Source organism: Ammospiza nelsoni, chromosome 4 (assembly GCF_027579445.1).
Source record: "Ammospiza nelsoni isolate bAmmNel1 chromosome 4, bAmmNel1.pri, whole genome shotgun sequence".
In the NCBI taxonomy this organism is placed as follows: Eukaryota; Metazoa; Chordata; class Aves; order Passeriformes; family Passerellidae; genus Ammospiza; species Ammospiza nelsoni.
This window is the reverse complement of record NC_080636.1, coordinates 63595314-63618604: the sequence shown is the minus strand read 5'-3', so window position 1 is coordinate 63618604 and position 23291 is coordinate 63595314. Positions and strand designations below refer to the sequence as shown.

The 23291-nt window shown below is 39.2% G+C and overlaps 1 protein-coding gene across 1 annotated transcript in view; it reads left to right on the top strand.

The window, feature by feature from the left end:
• Positions 1–5126: 5126 nt before the first annotated feature.
• The window catches only part of CSGALNACT1 (chondroitin sulfate N-acetylgalactosaminyltransferase 1), a 41505-nt gene continuing 23340 nt past the window's right edge, over positions 5127–23291 (top strand). Inside the window, exons 1-2 of the mRNA XM_059470561.1 lie at positions 5127–5234; positions 5723–5791. The gene's annotated coding sequence lies outside the window, so the exon portion shown is untranslated. The remainder of the gene's footprint in view (positions 5235–5722; positions 5792–23291) is intronic.

Below are 23291 nucleotides of genomic sequence, written 5' to 3'. Positions count from 1 at the left end.
AATTAGATTTTAATGTTAGGAGGCTTGATTACAAGCGTAACCCCTTATGTTACTTAGTAAGAATATTCAGTTTCTTTCCTTGTCACTTTCTTTGCTCCTTTCAAGTAGGCTCTTCTTTCTGATGTTGCGACAGACTTTACAGACTTTGCACTTGGGGACTTCCACTGATTAAATCCATAAATTACACATCTCAGAGCTAGTGCAATAATCCTTTCAGCAAATAGTTTTAAGAGACTTATAACCTCTCTTGCAGGTAAAAGGCAAGATCCTTGCTTTCCTGCTGGGGTGACTGTGGTCATTCACACAGAGACTGTGGCCATTTGTCACCACAGAGAGGTGACAAAGGCACAGCAGAAAGTCAGTCCCTCGTAAAACAGGTGCCTCCTCTTCTTCAGTTCTTGCTATCAAACTACAAACTGCTGTGGGATGGCACAGGTTCCTAAAAATGGCTTAACAGCCCTGCAATCCCCTGCAACTGCAGCAATGTTCATCATTGGCCAGTGTGTAGGTCTACCCAGAGCTCTTCCCCACGTGCCTGTGCAGATGTACACAGCCAAATTTGACTGAATAGTAGTAGTAGTAGTAGTAGTAGTAGTAGTAGTAGTAGTAGTAGTAGTAGTAATAATAATAATAAAAAATAATAGTTTTGCATTGTGGGACTGAATATGGAAATAAAGTTGTGTATTCTGTCTCTTTGGAAACTGCCCAGCAAGAGCTGATGGGCTAGTTGGGGTTCCTCCTATGCTGCTTGTGAGGCCAGAATCAGGGTGCTGCAGGAGTGAAATGGGTGGGCAGGGGATTACTAACAGTTATTTCTGAAAATTAATGGATGTATGAGGAGTGCCCTGAAAAAATTGCTGGTGCAGACTCACCCCGGAGACATCAGCTAGGCAGAGAGATGGCAGTTTTTTAACCAGTTTCACAAGGTGTCCTGAAAGCAAGATGTTGCTGTATTTAATCCACTAGGCAAAGGGGAATACTTCCAATAAATTAGAAACACCCTTTTATCTTTTTTTTTCCTTTTGTGTATGCCTGTGTGTCCTCAGGACACTGGATTTTTTTTTTCAAATTTCTTTTAAAACTGTAAATAATTTGTTGGTTTTGGATTGTTTTTTTCAAATGAAGTACTGTTGTCTCTTGCAGAGAGTTGTTGAATCCTTGCCTCTGCATTCCTAATGCTTCATGTGTTTGCCAGTCCACTCAGCCTTTCCAGGCAAGAAGTTGAGGGTCCACTTTTTTATGGTACAAACAGCATCACTTGACAGAAGAGAAGAAGTCTGAAGGGCACAGCCTGGTTGGGGCTTGGAAGAGTTTAAACCCAAGAAAGGACTTATATTCAGGCTGCCCGACCCCTGGACTTAGGAGGTAAAATTGTTTGCTCTGTGATCCTCATATAGATACAAGACAGGCGGCAGGATCAGACTTGCAGGGGATTGGGGCAAGTGATTCCACTGAGCAAGCAGGAAACACCACTAATGGGTTTGTGGATGGGAGGAAGAGGAGCACTGTGCTTCTTCAGAATATGGGCACTGTGTCTGCAATAAGTGACATCAGACTAGCATTTGAAGGTACTTGGAATATAAACTTGGTTTTTAGCCAGGCCAAGAGTTTAGAGCCACTGCTGTTCTAAACTTGAACTACTGATGTGCCAATGGCACTGCATGCTCCTCTCCCATTCCAGGAGCCAAGTGTGTAGGTGGTGGTGGGGCTGGGCTATGCCTGTCAGGGTCTGAAGCTTCCTCTCCACTTACTGTGGCATTCCTGAATTCTTGCCCAGATTGTGCTGTTTGGATTTCCACAGTGCAGGACATGCTGAATCTCAAAGTTTTGGCTAGACAATTGGAAGTGCACTCAGCCTCCTTCCTGCAGGAATACAGGACTCAGCTGAAATACCTACATGAGCCTTGTTTTTCAGGAAGAGGCTTTGTGACCTTCTGTAGCAGGAAAGAGGCAGCACTGACCTCTAGGCAGTAGTGAAGGATGATTTTTCCCTGGGAAGATTGTCCCATTTCTTAAGGAAGGCCGGTGAGTAACAGAGATATTTCAGGCAGTAGCTGATGCAGCACAGGGACGGATACATGATGTGTGCAAAGGCCATATTGTAGACCTTGGTGGTAGTGCTGCAAATTCCTTCTGCACCACAAAAGCGAGTCTTCATGAGCCAAGAGAGTGTTTGAAAGGTGTTGGGTTGGCACTTGGCAGCAGCAAAGGGCTCTGAATGTCATTCTCCACCTTCCACATTTCTGGATCAGTATAATCCCAGCAGATAGCATTCGTTCTGTGTTGCATTTCCTGGCTTGCTGCTGTAGGCTGCTGTCACTTACACAGGACTGGAGTATTTACAACAAGCCCTAAGGGTGTGCATGTTGGCTTTTAGGTATGGGATAAAGTGGTCTATGATGTGGCAGTGCAAAGGTTGGGATAAATGCTGTGCTGAGTGGTGAGGGCTTGAATTGATAGCCACTCCTTAGGCCTGGGGAGCAGGAGTTGATGTCTGGCATGGGTAACAAGGAAGCTAAAGCTTTGCATAGCACTGAAAGGATTTGAAAGGGGTCATCTTCTCAACATCTTCTGAATGAGGCCTTGGAGAAGACAGTCTGTGTTGAGCTAGCAGTATAGTGGAGTCTACACAAAAACTAGGGATCATGCAAATGGTGTTCTTATTTTGTAGATTTTTTTGTCAATTCTGTGTCCTTTGCTTTGTGCAGAGGAATTTCTACAGCTGACATGAGTTGTCTGGGCATTTAGTCACTCAGAATTCTCAGTGTCTTCTTTGTCTCTTGCAGTTGAAGAGCACTAAATTGAGATTGGATGACTGGGTGATAGATAAGAAGGGAAAAAAAAATGGAGATTGGGAACCCAAGAGTGGAGCAGCAAGGGATGTGTGGGAACCCTCTCCATAAAGTGATATCCATTAACGACCTCATAGATGGCAATATCAATTCAAATGCTTGTGGTTTATGTTTCAGCAGATCTGGTAGCTTCTCCCAAAGTGACATAATGGAGATCTTTGACTCTAAAACTGCAGTTGACAGTATAATCCAAATTATGGCTTCAAAACACTGAAGTTGGCCACAGTCCACTTAATTTCTGTAACAGCCTAAGGCAGCTTTTAATAATTGACCTCATTTTCACAGAATCAAAATAGTTTAGGTTGAAAGGGACATCAGGACATCATCTGCTCCAGCCACCTGCTCAACATGCAAATTAATCTACTTTTATTATACTAAATTAAACAAAAAATCAATTTCAAGAAAAGAACAAATATTACCAGTTTCCTTCGGCTTGCAGTGTGACACTGATGAGCGGTGGGGAGTCTGGATTTATAGGGGGAAACATTTAGGTAATCTTATGAGCAGGTATTATTATTGTGAGAGGTGTTAAAATACCTGCCTAGCTTTTAGATCTGGGGAACTGAACCAGATTGTAATTATCTTCCACACAGCACAGACAGAATTATTAATCACTCTACTCTTGTGTGGCCAAATCTACGCCCATATGACTCCAGTGAAACTACAGCTGGGGCTTTGGACACAGTGAGTTGTCGGGTGTTGTGAAAACAGAATAAAGCAGCACACTGGTTGGTGCACAAATAGGACCTTGCATTAAATTTATGGGGCTAAAAGCTTAGAAAATGCTGTGTTTCACCTCTAAGTTGAAGGTACTTTTTGCAGAAACTTAGTCTGTCATTTATGGAAACACTTTTTAGGAGAGAAATTCATTTTCACCTGGAAGGATTTCAAGAGAAGCTGTTAAACCAGTAATTTTTCCATACAGAAGTTCATAAAGTAGAGAAAGAACACAAATAGAGAGATTTTAACTCCTGCATATACTTCGTTTCCTTCTGCTGCCTTCCCACATATTCAGGCTCATTATGTCCCTGTGGCAACTCCAAAAGATGTATAAATAGAAGAGAAATTCTAAATTAACCAGCTGCATATGTTTGTCCCCACTTTTAATTCTGCAGTCACATTGAAAAGTGCGTTCCACAGTTTGTATTTTCCCTTTTCTATTCCTGTCCCTTACCAATGCCATTCTTCCTTGCAAGTTCTTTCTGTGCACACGTTGCAGGCATTCATCGCCTTGTCATTTGGAGTGGCACTCATCTCTAAAAATGTTGCTGTCTGCAACCTCTTCTTGGGAAAGCCATCATGGGTTCCCTTTGTAGGCAGTGAAGCCCAGAAGGCAGCTTAGCAGACCAGATGCAGGTTGGAGTAGGTTGAATAGTGCTCTGAATGCCTTTGCTCAGATCTCCATGGCTTGTGAAAGGAATGCAGGGCGCTGTCCTCACCTGCAGAGATCGGTGGGCCAGTTTCCTGTATGTGGGGATGAGTGTGGCTTTACTAATGTTTAACCAGGTTATTCTGCTCACCTTATGTACACGGGTTCAGTCCCTAAAGATGTCCTCAGTGATGGAGCCATCATTCCTGGGAGGGATGGTTCATTCATTCCATGTAACTGCAGTCTCTGGTGGCCTTTTGAGCCCTCTGCACTACACACAAAGCTAGGCAGCAGCATGTGACTACTGATTTCCTTTAGTGAGAGAGCACTTCTGGGGCTGACACGTCCCAGTGGAATTGCATTAGAGGTTTCCTCTCTAAGTACTGTGCCTTTCAGAATTGCTTTCCAACAGCACACTGAATGATCTAAGTGGGGAGGGGAGTTTTAGCAAGCAGTCAGTCATCAATAGCATCCTGCTCTTAAGCCAAGGTAATGATGGCTAGTTGGAGTGTGCCTGCATTTTCCCCAAGTGCCTGCAGGTCTGCTCCCTGAGTGCAGGTATGTATACGTGTGCAATTGCCCTCATCATGTGCAGCCAAGCCGGGAGAACAGTGTGTTTATAGAAACTGTCCTTAAGAGCGATTGCCTCTTGAAGGAGTAGAGCCCATATAAGAGGAGTGGGACTGTCTCCAGCCAGCCCTGGGAGACGATGCTGAGAGCATATTGAAAAGCTGTCTTCAGCAAAGGCTTGCCAGTTTAACAACTCTGTTCACTGTTCCTATTGCACAGTGGGCTCTTTGACGCAACAGAAAGAGCTGCCTTTTTTTTTTTTTTTTTTTTTTGCTTCCTCTTAAATCCGCCTGGCCAATTTAAAGCTTGTGGATATTTCTTCCCCCTCGGGGAAAGCTTATGTGAGGATTTTCTTTTTTAACAGTTCATTCCGTGAAACCATTTTTTTTCTCCTTGTTTGCTGTTAGAAAATGTTGGAGCTGAACATAAGGCTTTCATTGCAGGTCAGCGACTGAACTCTTGACCAGAGCATTTAACATTTGAGTGTCACTTTGGTAAGCACTGTCATTTGGGAAGAAAAAGCAAGTTAATAAGGCTGTATCGTGTGAGCCCATGTGTGCCTACTACTGGAATAGAAATCTTTTTATGTCTCCAGTGTCTGGGTTCTGTGTGGATGAATTTACAATCTTCCTTTTGTGGACAAATGTACTGAATTAATATTTTAGTGAGCATTGAGGTAATATCACAGTTAAGTCTATATTATCTAATTCCTGAATGTCTCTACTCCCTTAAAATGCAATAAATCATACTATGAATTCCAAATATATAAAGTTCTTGTCTTTTTTTTTGCAAGGATTGTCTTTTTGAGTTTTAATTTTTTAATTTTTTTTTTTTTTTATTTTTTTTCCTACTTTATTAGGAAGTGTGTCTTTCCTGGGCACATGCTGTCTGAAGGAGAGATAGTTATTTGCTACTTTGTATTTCTTCTTAGATTGCTGTCAAGGGAACTAAGAAAAGATGTAGGCATATTGTTAATGTCTCTCTTCAAGCTGTATTTGAGGTAAGACAACTTTTTATCCTTATCTCTGAAATTAGACTATGAAGTAGATGCAGTATTTACTTTCATTATAGTTGCTAAGATTATCCTGTTGCTATTTGTTTTTCTTATTGATAAAATGTGTTTAGACTTGTCACAAAACTGTTCCTTCCCTATGTAAGAATGAAAATCCTGTATTTTATTTCAACAATATCTACTACATATCTGCATGTTCCTATTAGCTTGTGTTCTCTGGATCAATGAAAGATCATTTTTTGTAGTTGCTTTGGATTTGTCCACTATGCTTATCATATTGTGTGGGAGTGAGTGGATTTCTTGACCTGGGTGGGCAGTTCTTATGCAAACTTTGTAAAACTGAGTTTCAAATTGTTTCCACTGTGAATCACTTTCCTTGTAAAAGAATTACTTTTATGGTAATGTTTAACTTGAGTAGAATTGTTTTCAAACATATACAATTTGTGTATTCTTTTTTAAGAGCAGTCCAAATAAAATAGTTATTCATATCAAGCTGTTTACTTCCTTGTGTACTTAATGTTGCTTCTTACAGGAAGTATATAGCTTTAAAAGGTTGAATCATTATTTTTGAGCATCAGAATAGCTGAAAGGTGTCACTGCAACATTGCCCAATGCAACTGCATTGAAAATGGATTTGTGTGGGAAACCACTGTTGGTGAGTTATGATTAGCGCATGGGGAACTAGAAAATACTATTTCTTGTTCATATTTCTTTTCAAACAATTTAAGAGCTTGCCATTCAAGGGATGTTAATGTTTCTTTTCTGTATCAAGGTTGCAGTTTTTATAATTCAAGATTTTTGCTCATGCTTTCTATAGTTTTCTCATTATTGAAAGCAATCTATCTGAGTATTTGGGGCATCTCTTACAAGGGGAGTCTGCATCTTTTAAGGCAAACATGCTGTACTGCATGTCCAGAAACACTTTTGATCTAGCAAAATGTTTTAAATCTGTCTTGTTCGGCTCCTCACATCTCTGAAGCTGTTTGCTGTTTGAATTCCACCTAGTGTTAGTTCCATTCAGAAGTGTCCTTTAACAGTTTGTCAAGAGGTTTTTTTTTTACTTGGGATGGGGTAAGGAATGATAGAAGGCAGAGTTACAAAGTTACACTAAACCATTTTTCATTTTATAGAACAAAAATATATACCACTGTAAATATTTACAATATTCAAATGAATAAATTAATTCTAAGATAGTTTTAAACCCATTGAGGCTGAACTTCCTTTAATCAACATTACACCAAATCTTATTATTTTCTGTCATCTTATTTTTTGGAGTTAGAAATCCATATCCTGTCACAGTGCAAATACCTATTTTATGTCTGTAATCTCTTTTCTCTGTCAAAAAATATTCCCTATTTATTTATTATTATATTTATTCCCTATTCTTAAACTTATCTCAAGTTGAACGTTCCTTTAAAAACTGTAAATTAAGCAGTTTAATAAACTAATGCAGTCTTTATAGAACATGTTTTCTGAACCTTTTTATGAAAAAAATAGATAGGATCTCTGATTCACCATCCCTGGCAGAGGGCTGCCTCCCTTCCCTTCTGATCTCTGGTTTGTGAGGTAGCCAGTACTGCTTTCCAAGTCTTATTAGACTCTCACCATGATGTGTTGACATTTCTATGGACATTACTTTGCCAGAAAACATGAATAGGGAAGGAGGATAAGTGATGTGTATGGCCTGGTGTGTTCTTTGGGATCTTTGGAGTTGATGCAATATCTTACTGGATTCCATCCTTCTTGCTTCCCAAGACTTACTGGAAGGTGTTCATTTTTTTCCATGAAGTTTATGGTGTCAGCTTTCTACCTAGTCAATGTAGGAGAGCTCATGGCTTGCTATATTTCACCTTGCATGCCCCAAACTAGGCTCCAATTACCTGGTTAACTGAGTGCTTGTTTTCTTACCTGTGTCTTGCCAAGGAAAGGCTCATTAGTCTAAACCATGCACTATACAAGAGAGGCTAAGTGGAAATGCACTATCGACTTTTGTTTGTAACAGTTAAAATCAGCAATGCACTTAGAAACACTTACTAAAGATATGGACAAAAAACATAAGGCAAAAATGCTGAATCTATTTGCACCTAGCTTCTATTTTCTTTCACCCTGTCCTGCTGACTTGATCCTCTTCTGACAAAATTTTTTTGTTTGCATGTAGCTTACCTTTCAAGTCACATCTCCTGGAGAAAGCCTTCTCACAAGCCTCCATCAGTTAGTTACCCTCTGGTGAGAGAAAGCTCTGTCACACTGCATCTTTGTCCACACCAGCATACCTCAGGTCATTCTCTGATTCTTGAAGAAACTCTCATTTTTTATTCAGTTGCACTACAAAAGTTTTGAGACAGTGCAGTGTTAATCTTTCATCCTCAACTGTTTGTGTGTACCCAGATAAGATGTCATCATTGTCCTCAATGATTTCCTTGTTAGAGACTCACTGATATCTTTATTAGTGTAGGTGTTACATTCTTATACTTGACTGGTTAGTCAAAATAGGAGTAAATGTCTTCCCCTCCCTTTGGGACTTAGTTTGCAGAAAAAATGTCTTCATGGTGAGCTGTATTCTCTACCAATGAGTAAATTAACACATTCAGTGTTGTGCAGAGGTCTGTCTTTCTTCTGACACGGAGACAGAAAGTTGATTGTCAGAAGATAGCAGAGAGCTGTTTGTTTTTTTGGTTTTGTTAAGGTACCTCAGTGTTAGGGTAGTTACAGTTCTGGATTCTGTTTTCAAGTTCATCATCAACAGGTTTATATGTTTTAGGCTAAACTGTACTTTTTTAGGCCAGTTCCATGCCAATGGGAATGTTCTTAAAAGTACATTAGCATTGAACATTGTTTAAGGATCATCTAGTTCCAACCCCCCTGCCATAGGCAAGCACACCTTCCACTAGATCAGGCTGCATTGCCTTGATAACAGAAAAATGTTACTGAGTCACTTGGGCATGACCATCATCCTCCTAAAGTAACAGAACAGTGATAGAAACTCTGCTGAAGTTAAATCCTCAGAACTGCTTTTTCCTTTTTCCTCTCCATTATGTGTTTGACAGTGGTTTGGCAATTTACTGGCAAGAAGAAATGGAACAATATGCACTCCAGCAACATTGGAACAGTATGTAGATACCCCTGGGAATTGTTTCTACTGGAGATGGTTGGGCAGCAGCAAGAGGTTTCTGGCTTACTATTTCTTAAAAGAATTTTTTTAATAGCTGAGGCTATAAATAGTTGACAGTTCTTAAATTGAATAATCCCAGCTTCCTTTCCAGGATAAGAAACTGGATCAAGATTTTCAAAGCCAAAAGTCTGCAGCCCAATATATCTATTAATCATCTACTCATAATGTTGCTCAGATTTTGAGGCAATTCTCTTATTGTTCCTGTTTTGTGTATGGTGAAAAGACTCACACAGAATCTTGCCACTGGGCCCGTGGCAGAGCCAAAAGCTGGAGTTATATGTCCTGCATTTAAGGTCAGCTTTTTGCCTACTAGATTATATTTTATTGTATAGCCATATTTAGAAATCAGAATCACTTAATTCAGACTAGTTGAGCAATCTGTAACTCCATCTGGTTTACTAAGAGATAATTTCTTTTGAAAGTCGGCTTAATAAAGAATTACAGGCCAAAATGTTCAAACCACAGGAGTGATTGAATATCCAAAGGCCTCCCAGGCACATGCACCAAGGCAGAGAGCTTCAGAGAGTTTCATGTTACCCAGACCAGTACTGATGGTCAGTGCTTTGTGTTGCACTCACACCTTTTACTGGGATGTGAATGGTGAAAGGGAAGGAGATGTTCTGTCACCTGTGCTGCCATTCCTGCTACCGAGGTGGTACTTCAACTTCATCTGGGAGGGCAGAATATTTCAGTCTTAAAAGTGGGATTTTAATACTTGTACAATTTTAAGATTTTTCCAGTATTTTCCCCTATGAATTGATTTAATAGAAGGTAGTTATGAAAGTCCTGGCCATGATCATAACAGAGGTAAACAGAGCTACATGTACCAGGGATCAGTGGTAATCACTCAGTGAACCAAGTGGCTTCCAGTTTTGAGGGGTGCGTTTTTATTTTTTAGCTTTTGTAGCCAGTCACCCAACTCCTGATAGGACAGTTAAATTTCAGCTTGCCCAGACCAGAGTATGTCTATATTTGTGTTCTTTGATTCATGTATCCTACAACTGATATTTTCATTAACATTACAATGACATTACCGCGTACATACTGTCTTTCTTCACAGAGGGAAACTTTGAGTTGTATTGATTTTGAAAGGAGGAGCTTTACATCAAATAGTCATTCCCATGTGTGCTTTTAATGTGGAGCCAGTATTTTAGGAAAGCATTCCTCTTCAGTTAGAATAGTCTGAAAATAGAGGTAATAGAGGTAAATTTTGAAAAACCCTTTGTACAGGAAACTTTGTATTATTTTATTTGTGAGAAGGTGTAGCCTTTAGATTTCAGGGAAGAGATTTTAAATAAACTTTGGGAAATCTTGTAAAAAGCTATTAAGAAAATATACAGTGGTGTGCATACTGAATCATGTTACCTGCACTGCTTTTTTCTCATCATACTGCTATTAAGTATAAAAAACTGTCTGAAGGGAATATATAACACATCATAATGCTACCTCTAATCCTAGCAAATTTAAACAGAAATATTTTAGATTAATGAACTTACTGTGAAAGTAGCAGTTGCTAGCTTAAAAATTGATACAGAGATTTGTTTGAGCCACAGGGATAGAAAACATGCCACTGAACTTTCAATTTACAGGATAGTGTAAGGTGATTTCATGAGATAAAAGTCAGTGGTGAAGTTTTCTGATACTTAATTGAACTATGTATATAAATGTATGAATTAATAACCTATTCCAAAAATATAGCAGCTTTCTCTGAAAATTGTTCAGGAAATGAAAAGCACTTACGTAATGTTAAAGGAATGAAAGGAAAATTTCTTAGCATTAGAGAAAGGAAAATAAAGCTTCACTCTAAAATCCTTAGGAACTAACTACACTAAGAAACTAGATCTTTGCAAATGTAAGGTACCTGCAAAAACAGTTTTGAGACACATTCAGAACCCCTTAAAAGTGTTGTTATGAATTGGTGGCCCTAGTTTTCTGATGGGAACAAAAAAAGTTTAGAATTCAGTGGGTATGGATGTTTGCATTTGTCCAGTGTGGTTTAGACTTTGTTTTTCTTCCCTGCTATTGGATCTGCCTTTTGCTATGACAGCCAGGTAGAAGAAGCTGAAGAAGGCTGCTGTTACACACCTTGTTTCCCAGCAATTCCAGGGAGTGGCAGGAGAGACAGAGCTATATGAGGTGCCTGCATGTGCTGTGCACTCCAGCCACAGGAGTACGTGGGAAGCAGAGCACTTCAATTTCACCCAGGCACCACTTATACTGGAGTGCTGGTTCTTCCTGGTTAGCACAGGTGGGCAAGTGAGGAAGTGAGTCACATCCAAGGAAAATGTAAGCTTTTTTTAGAGATTTTACAGATGTATGTGACAGAATTTTTCCAGTAAATTCAGGGCCATAATTTTCTTACTTTCTTTCAAGCAGTTTATCTGCTTGAGTTGGTGAAAACAGGCTCATCTGGTGGTAAAGCTTTTTGGTTTTCTTAGGGTATTTGTCTATTTCTCATACTCTGATTAGAATCTTTTGGGCTATTAACTACTACTGAGGTCAAAGCTTCAGAGCCCAAGTAAAAAAACTTGCCTGGCAGCTACTTAGTAATATTGTAAACTTATTAAACATCAAGAGAAAAAGAGACACAAAGGTGTGGATTAGATTTATGAATTAGGATTTAAAATAAAATCTCAATTTTACCTCTTTCCTAGGAGAAAGGAGCTTGTAAAATGCATTTGAAAAGGCTTTGTATCCCAGCTGGAACCCTCTGGCATTTTATTGAAGTAATATTCATTTGTTTTCTAACCTCCATCACTGATATAAAGGATTTTTCACTTGTTTAGTATTACAGTATGATTTCACTTTCATGCAACTCCAGCATGCCGTTTATGTGGGTCACATATTCCTTGTCCTCCTCTATATTGGTCTAGCATTTCTAATTATTTCCATATTCATGGAGCTCAGTCACTACACAGCCAATTGAAACAGGCAGGCTGCTCAATGTCTTTTCCACTCCAGGAGTAATTTAATCAGGGAGTGACTGCATTATTTTTTCAGAGAGCTGAACTGTGCATGCCAGGTGATCTGCAGCAGAGAAGAGCATCATTATTAAAAGGCTAAGACGTTCCATGCCATTTGTGCTTCTGTGACTTGTAGTGCAGCTAACGGTACTGTCCTGATGTTTTTTCTCATATGCATGATTCAAATGTAGTCAGTTAGAGGAGGTAGAAAAGAGGATGGATGTATCAAGGGACTGAATTTTTGCTGCATGAGACTGAGTTTCAAAGATGTGGCATCCTGTGAGATCCTTCATCGCTGCTGTATTTGTTTTACAGAAGTGCTGGTACTCACAGAGCAGATTAAGTGTATTTCTTTAGTTTCCTTTTGAAGTTCCATCCTAGAGTTAAAAAATCTTACATGGAATTTTGATATTGGTACATTCCCACATAAATATTTCAACTTTCATAAAGCGGCAAAGGAGAGATTTGCCTTTGGGGGAAAAGCCATCAGAGATCCATTATAATCTTCATCTGGGCTGATAATGTGCTCAGACAACCAGAGGGAATAGGTAAGCCTTGGCTGTCACAGGTACCTTAGAACCATGAGGATTTCCTTCCACTGAGAAGAGCCGAATGGATGTCCCTTGCTATCAAAGGGCGTTCAAGGGAAGGGTAAGCTCTTTTCCAGAGTTACCAAGGAAAGAGAGAAGGTGTGGGTGACGCAGATCACAGAGTGCTTGTGTCATAAATAGCTGTGCTGTGTCAATTTCTTGCTGCTGGGGACTGTTATTTAGATGAACATTGGGTACAGGTGACAACTACATTTTTCTTTGGAGTCCTTGGGCTGGGCAAGTCCAAGCTTGCCCACAAGCTTGTGGGCATGATTTCATGATGGAAGAATGGCACAGGTGAGGTGAGCATTGCCTTGAGAGTGCCACTGCAAAACTATCCTGAGGGCCCCTTTCAACCTGGTATTCTATGATTATATGGTTGCTCAGTAAGACTTTTCTGCTGTTTCTTTTAGGAGTTGTGTTTTCACTTTTATATTGTCTTCAAAAAAATAGAAATTGAAAAGATTCAGGGATTCAAATAATGAGAGTTAAACTGTGTCCACATCTCCTCTCTGCTGAGTATGCACAATCATAAAGATGATTGGTGATAAAATCATCTGACTCTTAAAGTCACAGAGTCAGTTAGTCTCTGTCTAACTGATACTCGAACCTTTACAGTGGCATGTTAAAAGCTTTCATGTTGGTCTAGACTTCTTTAGTTTCTTATTTCCTCACTGCAGCTGCCATGGGCATCTCCAGTCTGGGTACATTTTCCCCCTCCTATTTGAAGTACATAGACATTTTCCAATTAATATTTATGATAACATACCTGTGGAGAGAGAAAAACTCCCACCTTCTAGAGGTGATATTCTGATCTAGAGGTGAATTCTGATCTTTCACCTTGAGATTTTTGGAGAAGCAATATTCAGCGTATTAATAGTGATGCTAACTCTTACACTGCTAGGGTTGAATTTGGATTGTCCAATTCCAGATGCATTTCAGTTCAATATCTTGTTATGCTTCCTTGCATGATAGTGAGGAGAAGAAGCCACAGCAAGTTATTTCATCTTAAGTATGTATCCACTTCTGTTTATTTTCAACATCTTATCAAGATGCATAATACAGTGGGCATCATCATTATTGTATTTGCTACAGCTGGAAATATCAAGAGGAAGACAGGGAAATGACTTGCACAGGATCATCTTACCTTCAGGAAGGAGACTTGGCTTGCTGCTGTTCAGTCCCATAATATAGCGACATATATATCTGTCATGTAGGAGTTGATCAGGACTATCTTCCAGACCAGTTTCCAGACTCTTTCCTTTGGAAAGATATTGGAACCTGCATGTGGTGACCTAGAAAGTGCAGTAGTGTTTTGGAAAGTTCTGATGTGCTGTACGCTGGTCACCTCAATGCACTGAGAGCTTTTGCTCTTTCTTACAGTATTCTTTTGTTTTTACTCCATGGGCTTTCTTCAAGAGAGAACTTATTTCCCTATATGAAGGCTGTAGTGTACTTTTGCCTGATGAATGACACAGCTTCTGAGCTGTTGCTCCTCAGCTTATGGTACACACTTAATACTAAACTTTTGGTCTTTCTCACCAAACTGATGTGTATGGTCAGTAGCAGTTCAAAGCAAACATTTCAGATCTCTTAGGACTGAAACAACAAAGCCAAGCCAAAAAAGTGTTATCAGCACTTTTTATATTGCACAGGACAATTTCCATTCAACTATATCTATTTTCTGGCTAAATATTTATTTGTTTTCCTTGGATATTACATCTTTTTCTTAATTTTGATCTCTTTAAATTTTTTTATTCTCTTTCATCTTGCTGGTGTTGCAGATTAAAATGAATTCACTTGCATTCCTCAAGATTGTATCAAGGTAGAGGAGAAGAATTTCTAAATTGCATTGTTGTTTTTCAGATCAGAAAGCAACTATGACATGAAAACTTATCAGTGGAGAAGATCTGTTGCAATTTACAGAGGAAAAAACAGCTGATGTCTTTGTGTTATGGTACTTATGTCAAAATTAAGGCCTGAGTCTGCATTTGGTTCTACATAAACTGCAGCTAGAATTGGATTTTTGACAGTTTCCCAAGCTAAAACTGACATGGAGGTGCCTTTGTTTTCACAAGTTCCAAAATAGCTGCTTTAAAATTAATCCAGAGAAGGCTGAGGTGATACAGGAGGTAACACAGAAATGAAAAGCTTCTGTCTTGCCCAGTGTATTATTCATCAAGCCTAGGATACCAAACTGGGCTGAAGTGTCACCACTCTGATATATTGACACTTATTGTCAATACTGTACTTCTGTCTTCTCATCTATTGAATAATCCTGTTTAATGCCCAGAAATGTCAATTTTTACTGAAATCTGGTAGGTCCCAGTAATTTAATTTTGACTCCTGCTGAGACAAGACAGCGATTGTATGTTATTATTATGTTTCTGCCTTTTTGGTGCTTCATACTTTGTGTCCTCATACCTGTCTCCAGAACACAGTCTCTTATGCTGAATATCTACTTTTGTCCAGGTTTCCACCAAGTGGACAGCCTCTCTCTTAGGCTGGCCTAAATTGTGATGTACTTACCACAATAATTTTCATCTTTCCTCAGGTATTTCAGTATGTGCAGTCCTGGCAGCCTGGATTTGATGCCTCTTTCCAGGGTTGATTTGATTTCTCCTATTTTTTCCTCTGTCTCGATGTCTGATTAGTTTGATACAGTTCACATAACTGTATTGTGCTGCTGACTGCATTATCTCTGAGTAATCCAAGACATGCAGACTGACATTTGATTTTCAGTGGAATAGTAACTGGGGAAGAGGTCTGCTTTGTCTTCACAAATATATTCACATGCAACCTATATTGTCATACATTATTTATGCAAGGATAGGCTGAAAAGCTTCTGAAAGATGGAAAATAATAATAAATTCCTATGAAGTAATATTGGGCTGCTTGGCAAGCAGTGCAGATATGTGCCATGGCCCTGAACTTCCACATGGTAGAAGGAAACACAGTGAGGCTGACAGAGATCAAAGAAGTAACACTGATAACCTATAAGGAACTGGCAAGATCCTCTTCAGTTTCTGCAGAGGAATCTGAGTTCAAGCTTTTTAGGGATGTTTATTGTTCTCTGTCTCAGGAGCTCAGTTAGGAGTCCGAGTGCTGAGCTGAGGTGTGCTTTTGGTCAGAGAGCAAGCGCAAATTTATGCCAGAAATTTCCTCAGAAAATGATTATGCCATATGGCTTATGGGAGATATCTAGGCTATGTTTTGACCTTATATTTCAGGCTCTGTTGCTGCTTACCATGGCAATGGGAACTGTGGGGAAATGCTGGTCATAAATAAGCACTAATACCTTTGATTCAACTGCATCACAGGACAGGTGACCTGTGTCTGAAGTGCAGAGCTATGGGCCTGGGGAGGGAGGCAGACAGTCAAAAGTCTATGGGGAGGAAGAAAGCCAGATAGAGACACCTGCCTAGGGTCAGAGAGAAGGACTAAGTTTTCATGTGGGGATGTGTCCTTTCTGATGCTTTTTTTTTTCCTGCCCTGGTTTACTAAGCTCCAGTAAACAAATAAAATATGTTCTCTTTTTGATGTAGCTTGGCTGAGTCACTATATTTCATAACAGTCAGAGGTGCCCAGAAAGTTTGTTGTAGCTGGATTCAGGCCTATTGGACTTGCTCAGATAAATAGACTTGGTGGAAAGAGGAGTGTTAAGAGCTTTCTAACCCAGCCTACCTTTGGGAAGAAAAAAAGCTGGTAGAGGCTGCACAGGGAAAGTAAGAAGCAAACTGAGTGAGAGTCCCTGTGCACTCATCACTCCATCCTGGGGAGAGGTGTGGTTCTCGTCCAGCCCCTGTTGAGCTCTCTAAGGCTCTCCTGAAGTTCTCTGCAGATATGTATGTCTTGAACATGTGGGGAGTTTTGTTGTTTTGTTGGGGACTTTTTCCCAAACACATTTCAGAATCCAGGCCAGCTGCTACAGCTGCTTCCCTTCAGCAAAACCGCTTCAAACCATGCTGAGGTTTTGTGGCTCTTTGTAGCTGCAAACCTACTCACAGCCAATTTCCTCACCTTACAAGGGTATTTTAGCAACATAGTAATTCTAAGTGGTTCCATAAATGCCCTCACCTTTTGTCTCCATTTGTTTACTCCTCACTTCTTTCTTCCAAATATATTTTTCCATCCCTTTAGCAAAGCCAAGTGAGCCCATAGTGCTCCAACAAAGGTATATCAATGTTGATGGAGGAGACTGGAGGAATGCTTGAGGACAGCACAATCCATCATTTAACCCAATCCCTTCTGATTCCTAGGATGCAGATTTCAGCAGAGTGGTGGTTCATTTTCTCACAACCATATGGCTTCTTTGCATGCATGTGGTCTGAGCATTAAGCAGCAGCAATCAGAGCCAGCAAACAGCCTGATGCATTAGGAAATCTAGACTGTGCTGCTTGTTTACTTGGATTGTAAATGTCATCTTGGCAAGTGATCTCCTGTCTTGCATACACAGTTTGTAAGTTGATTGCTGAGCTTAAATGGCATCAGCTGGGTAATGAATTTTAAGGTTTGTGTTTCTGTTCTTTAGTGACCCTGTGCACATGACATGAAGGTGCAAAGCACCTCTGAAGCTCCTTTCAGATGTTCAATTGCAGTGTATGTACTGAGCTAATCAGAGGGATTTGACATTTTGCTATTGAATAGATTCACTAAGGACTAAAAAAGATATTACTGTAATTTTCAATGAAGTCAGGCATGGACTGGTCTAAATAATGGCTCTGGTCAGATGGTCTACTTGCAATGTTCATTAATAGCAGTTACTACTGCTGTGCTGATGTTTTGTATGCACAAAATGCTTTACAAAGAATCAGTACTGACTGACTTTCAGCAGATAATATTGTTCTATACCTTGTAAAGAACATACTTTTTTTTTCTTTTATTTTTTCCCTTTCGAAATGAAGCTAAAACTTCCACAATAAATCATTATGACCTTGGTAATAATTCAGTTTTTCCATTTAGGTGATACATAGATACTCTGCATTTTTTTTCTTTCAAGTAAAATTTGGTAAATAAGACAAACCCAAAGTCTCCTGATCCCCAGTCACAATGGCATTCCAGAATAAAAGAGAAAATTGTTGAGAACATGCCTGCTTATAGGTGGGAAAATAGCAAAAGTTAACTAAATGTATCCAGCTATAAGTCTCTAAAAATAATTTTCATGTTGTGTCTGTACCTTTGAAATCTACCAAGGATGCATAAAATCAGATGTGTGAAAATGTTTGCTTTCCATCACTACAGCTGATTTGCTTTTAGTAGGAAATTACAATTTGTAATTTCTTTCTCATTTGATTCCTCAGTAGTTACTGAAGTCAATGGTGTGACTTCCTCATGTTATCTGACAAATATTAATAAAGTGTTGTGTCAGTGTTCCTGATTTTATGTTCCCTTAAATACAGAGTGTTTTGTCTCTGGCACAGGTAAGTGTGTCTTGACAGTTTTCAGTTACAGTAGAACTAGTACTACACATTACAAATGTTCCTCTTCTAGTATCATGTCATCATTACCTTAACTCCTTGTGGAACTTCTCCTTTTTCAAAGGAAAAAATTTAGTGACCATCTCAGTAATATCCTTTTTGTAAGTTTTTTTTTTTGGTTACATGTTTCAGTATCTCCAATGAAACTCAAAGTTGAGCTCTTCTTTCACAGTGAACCATCTCCTTTTAGCATCTCCTTTCAAGTAGTCTGTGCACTGTTTTAGTTGTGTGAGAAACCTTATCTAGATACCTCATTGCCACCCTGGTGAAAAAAACCAGTGTGTCCTTTAGAAAGCCTCCTCAGTGTTGCCAGGGATGGATGCAGTGTTTCCAGCTGAGATTGACCAGGTGTTTATTATACCAGGAAATGGCCATGCTGGGGTCTTCACAATCATGCACTTCTGGTGTAGAAAGTATTTAAACTGTATAACTGGGCTGTCTTCTTCTGTGGGTGTGGTGGAAGCATTTTTTCATAATTTCATGATTTTTTTTCTGGTCAGCTTTGCAGACTGAAATGGATCACACCTGAGAACTGATTTGTCTAATGAGTATATCCTGCATCTTGCAGGATTGTGCTAAAGTGTGGGTTTGAGCTGAAAGATGGCTGTGTTTTGCCAGTGCTTTAGAGCACTGGCAAGCTTTATTTCTTCTCAGGCCATAAAATGTGCTGCTAACAAACACTCTATTGCACGAGCCTCTAGTGCAGTGTGTATTGAGAAAGACTCTAAGATTGAGATACTCTGGAAAAGGAAGCTGCCTAAAAGAAGCAGCCTCCTTTTCCACCTGTTACATCTAGTTGCCTTTAGTTTTGCCCACTTTGACTGGACACCAGGGACCCATATCTACAGGGACTTCCATGTGCAGTTCAGCATCTGAGGAAGCCACTTCTCAGCTGCTCCTCTTGTTTCTCTTCAGGCTGGGAACCCTTTCCTGCCTGTGCTAATGGATATAGAAGGCTTATCCTATAACTGCAGGCTGGGGGTTTTGTGTGTAGCTGCCCTCCTTAAACTGCAGCTTTCTGCTTGTAAAGGAGAATGTGCTTGGAGGGAGTGAATTTCATGGGCCTTCTCTTCTGGAAGTCAAGGAGTGTGTAGAGCCTCCACCCAACAAATGGTGCACACATCAAAATAATCATCCTGAGGGTGTACCCTTCTTAAAAGAAGGGGGTGGAAAATGATGCTGTGAGATCATGACGCAGGTATTTACCTCACATTTACTCTTCAAATTCCTCCTAGTGCTCCTGTGTGACAGACTCATGTGAAATTCCAGATCTGCCAACAATGAGGAACCTCACTGTGTAGCTGCAATATGTGCACAGTATTTAGTTTTACACTCCTGATTTTAAAGGCTAGATGAGATAACAGAGTTCTAATTTCAAGGTATTTACCATTTTCTTACCCTTTTTCCTCTGGGCTGGAGTCACAGTTTGTACCATATTTAAGGTTTCCAGGCCGATTGCCAGCACTAATGCCTCATTTCAGTAGACCAGCCAAGTTGGTTCTGCCAGGGCCTCTGAAGTGGCCTGCACATCTGTTAGGGAGAAAGAAGAAGCTATGGGCCATCATCTGGTATTGGATGCCTTGCTGTCATAACAGATTCATTGAGGGCCCAACTGGACCTGATTTCTACTGAGCAAAGTGTTGAACAGTAAGGAACACAACTGTTCTGGGAAGGTTTGCTGTGGAGAAATAGAAAATGGGTAGGAAATGTGCAAGGAGTGATAGGAAATTGTGTAGCTTTCATCTGGAGCAGACCCCACTGCCTGGGAGCCTGGACATTCTGAAAGGAATGCAGCAAGACCCCAGGTAGAGCAGTTGGCTCTAACATCACTGATAATGAAGGAAATATTTGCCTCTGGAAGTTGGGATTAAATTGCTTTATTTCTTTAACCATCTGTTTGAAATAGCTTCTTACCATCTTTTTTTCTTTCATCCAGACATTACTTTTATATCAATATGCCACATTTTGCTGTCCTAAGAGCTTCTCAAAGCTATTTTGGCTTTTTACAAGCTATTTTTAGGCTTGTAATAATGGATGTGTGCATGACTCCTCAGCTGGCAAGCAGCTTATTAACTCAGACTGGTGCCTGGTTCTTGCATCTTTTTATATTTTGAGTCAATTGTACCTTTTTAGATAGAATATTTTAAATAAGCAGAAGTAGGTGTACAAAACCAAAGGGGAGGCCAAAACCATCTGATTTTCATTATATTCTTTCCCTTTTCTGCTGAGTGCATCTTGGGTGTGTTGGACTTGCTGGAGATACACGGAACTATTGCACTGTACAGGTTGGCTGATGTCTTTTAATCCTGTAAAAGTAACTGAAGTTAGAAATAAACTGAATAAACAGTAGGACACTGGATTTATGTAAAATAAGTTAATTGGCATTGTGTGATGATGGCTCTTCAGGTGATTAAGTTAGCCAGGTAAATTCCCTAGGCTCCCATCAGGAATGTGGCTAGATGAAGTCCAGAAGACAATTCAGGAGGTAAGTGCAGGAGCCTGACCTTAGGTAATGTAATAAATGAGGTCTCTCAGCAGCATGTCTCTTACAGTAAATAAGGGAGAGTTCTGCCTATGATTGTCTGTAAGATAATCATGTTCTTTGAACTTTCCAGTTATTTACATATAATACACTTTTCTTTGTCCTTTTTGACTGCAGCTTAATAGAATCAAGTACTGATCAAGAAGAGTAGCTATTGAAATTGGTTGTCCTCTTTCAGAAGTAGCTAAAAGCAATACCTACATATGTAGTAGTATGCAACTTCTCTGAGAAGGAGATGGGAAAATGCCAATTTTGAAGCAATGAAAGTCAAAATCAGGGTAAAAATCCAGAAAAGTAATGAAGGAAAGTAACATTTCCCAAACAGAAGAATTGTTTCATATGCATATCTGCAAAAATGCAAACTTACGCTTGGGGAATAAATTGATCATCACAATCACAAATTTATGCTCAGGGAATAGATCAATCATCAAAATCACAAACATTAAAAAGATTTCTTTCCTGTACAAGATTTTTTTTCACCTTCCAAAGCACTTGGTATCCTCTAAGAGATGCAATGTAAACCATTACATAGATGGCTGATATCATCTGCTCTATCAGGCAATTTTTCTTATCTATATTTTCCTTTAAGAACATAGGGATTTGCCACAGCTTCTTCAGTTTCACTGAATTTTTGTCAAGCTTTCAATGCAAAGTTTGTTGTGAACAGGAGAGAATTAAACCACCAAAATCCCCCGTGCATGCACCAACCTAGTGCTTAAAAATTCTCCCTCTCTGTGAATTTTGTTTGAACCAGGGATGACTTACTTTTTACCACATGGTCCACATCCACATGCTGAGACCATTTGCTCATATTTCATTCTTTCCTGTAGGAACTTTCAACTGCTGTTTAACAACTAACATGTTCCACCAACAGTTACTTTCCTTCCTCTTTCAGACAAAAGGCTGTTAAATTCTCTTGAGATTTGTCCTTAAGATGCCAGTCCTGGAAAACTCTGTCTGTTATTTTGACTGCAGTTGGAAAAAGGAAATGCTTTTACATGCATAGGAGAACGATTTTTCTTTTAGGGACTAATGAACTATTTGTAGTGAGACATTTCACTGCTGTTTCTAATAGCCCTTGTTGAACCCTTGCCCTGTGATAATAGAACAACACAGGGAAAGAAATTAGTGGAGATGTGGGAAAGAAATTAGTGGAGATGTAGGGAGTTAAACTGAGTTAAGCTGCCATGAGTTGGTACAGAGAACTGTGGAATATTAAAAGGAGGGAATGGAAGAAAACTGTAAAGGCACAGCAGCAATTTATTCTTTTTTGTTTCATTAGCTTACACAGCTGTGCCAGCACACATCCTAGCCAATCTTTGTTAAAATAAAAATAATAATAATGCTGTCATTTGCAGACAGGTTTCCATGTGGAGAAAAACAAAGACTCAGTAGCATGAAGCTTAAACTCATCAGGAAATTTCTTTACTTCAAGTATTCTGGTAGGCTATGAGATTACACTTTTTTCTCTATTCCTGTTTTCTGAAAAACATTGCACGTAAGGAACAAGAATAAGCAGAAAACTGTTTTCTTAAAAGAATTTAACTATCCTTTAAAAAAAATAATTGTTTGCATCAACTTTGACACAAAGTTACATTAAACCAAGTCAGATACTTTCATGGTACAATGAGGAAAAATGTTACAGAGTAAGATCATATTGTGTGCATTATTTCACAACTTCACATGAAATGGTTTTGCTTCTGATTGAAGCCTGAAGCTCTTTCAAGGGACAGGCTCTTTGTAACTTTTCAGGAAACGCTGAGCTGACTGCAGGGTGTACCTCTCCTGTGTAACAAAAGGGGAAAAAAGGATAGCTCCTGCTGGTAGGGGAAACTGGCTTTACTTATGTCGTCAATCAGCTCTGTGTTAGGGAACCAGGATGCCTCTTGTGTAAACTGTTAACATTTAATGTATTTCTAGCTAAATGACTGGATTTAAGAGCTATTGACAATATGCAATAACTGCAATTAAAATCTCCTTAATAAGCTACAGTTTTAATCCCAGATACCAATACAGTCAATGAGGGAACTGAAATTTCTTAAGGACCAATGAGAAATTATGTTTATGGCTGTAATTTGGTATATCAAAGAGGTGTAAAATAGAATATCAGACTACTTGTTTGAATTACTTGTTATAATTGCTAATAAAGCAATTGAAAGATAGATTCCATTTTTAATATGATTTGAGGATCAGAGATGAAAACTCAACCAAAGCAACTGTGATTAGGTGTCTCATTAACACTTGAAAATGTGGCTCGGTTTAACTAAAGGATATAGAAATGTGAAGACATTTTTCATAAATTTAAAAGAATATTTTTTTCTTGTAGCCATTTGACCAAAAGCAGTTTTCTGTGGACCTGTGTTCATTCTGACACCTTCAAAGATACAGAAACTGACAGGAATTGGAAATTTGAAACCCTATGATTTGTTAAGTTAAAACAAAGTAGGCATTCTCAGCCTATTGGAATATTTTATTAAAAAATAAATCTATAAAAGTAATGAAATATCGTACAATGATAAACATCTTCATTCTGTTGAAATCAATCAACCTGAATGAAAGGTTGTAGACAGCTCTGTTTTGCAAGATAGTTCTTTAATTTTGGGTTGTACTCAGGTTTGGGGATTTTAAAATTCCTTTTTGGAAGCAGAATTTCATGGTCAAGTGGATAAAAATCTGTATAATATTAAATATAAAAAAGCCTTCCTTTCTTTTCATCTCTGCCTAGACCTTTGCTGTGATTTATC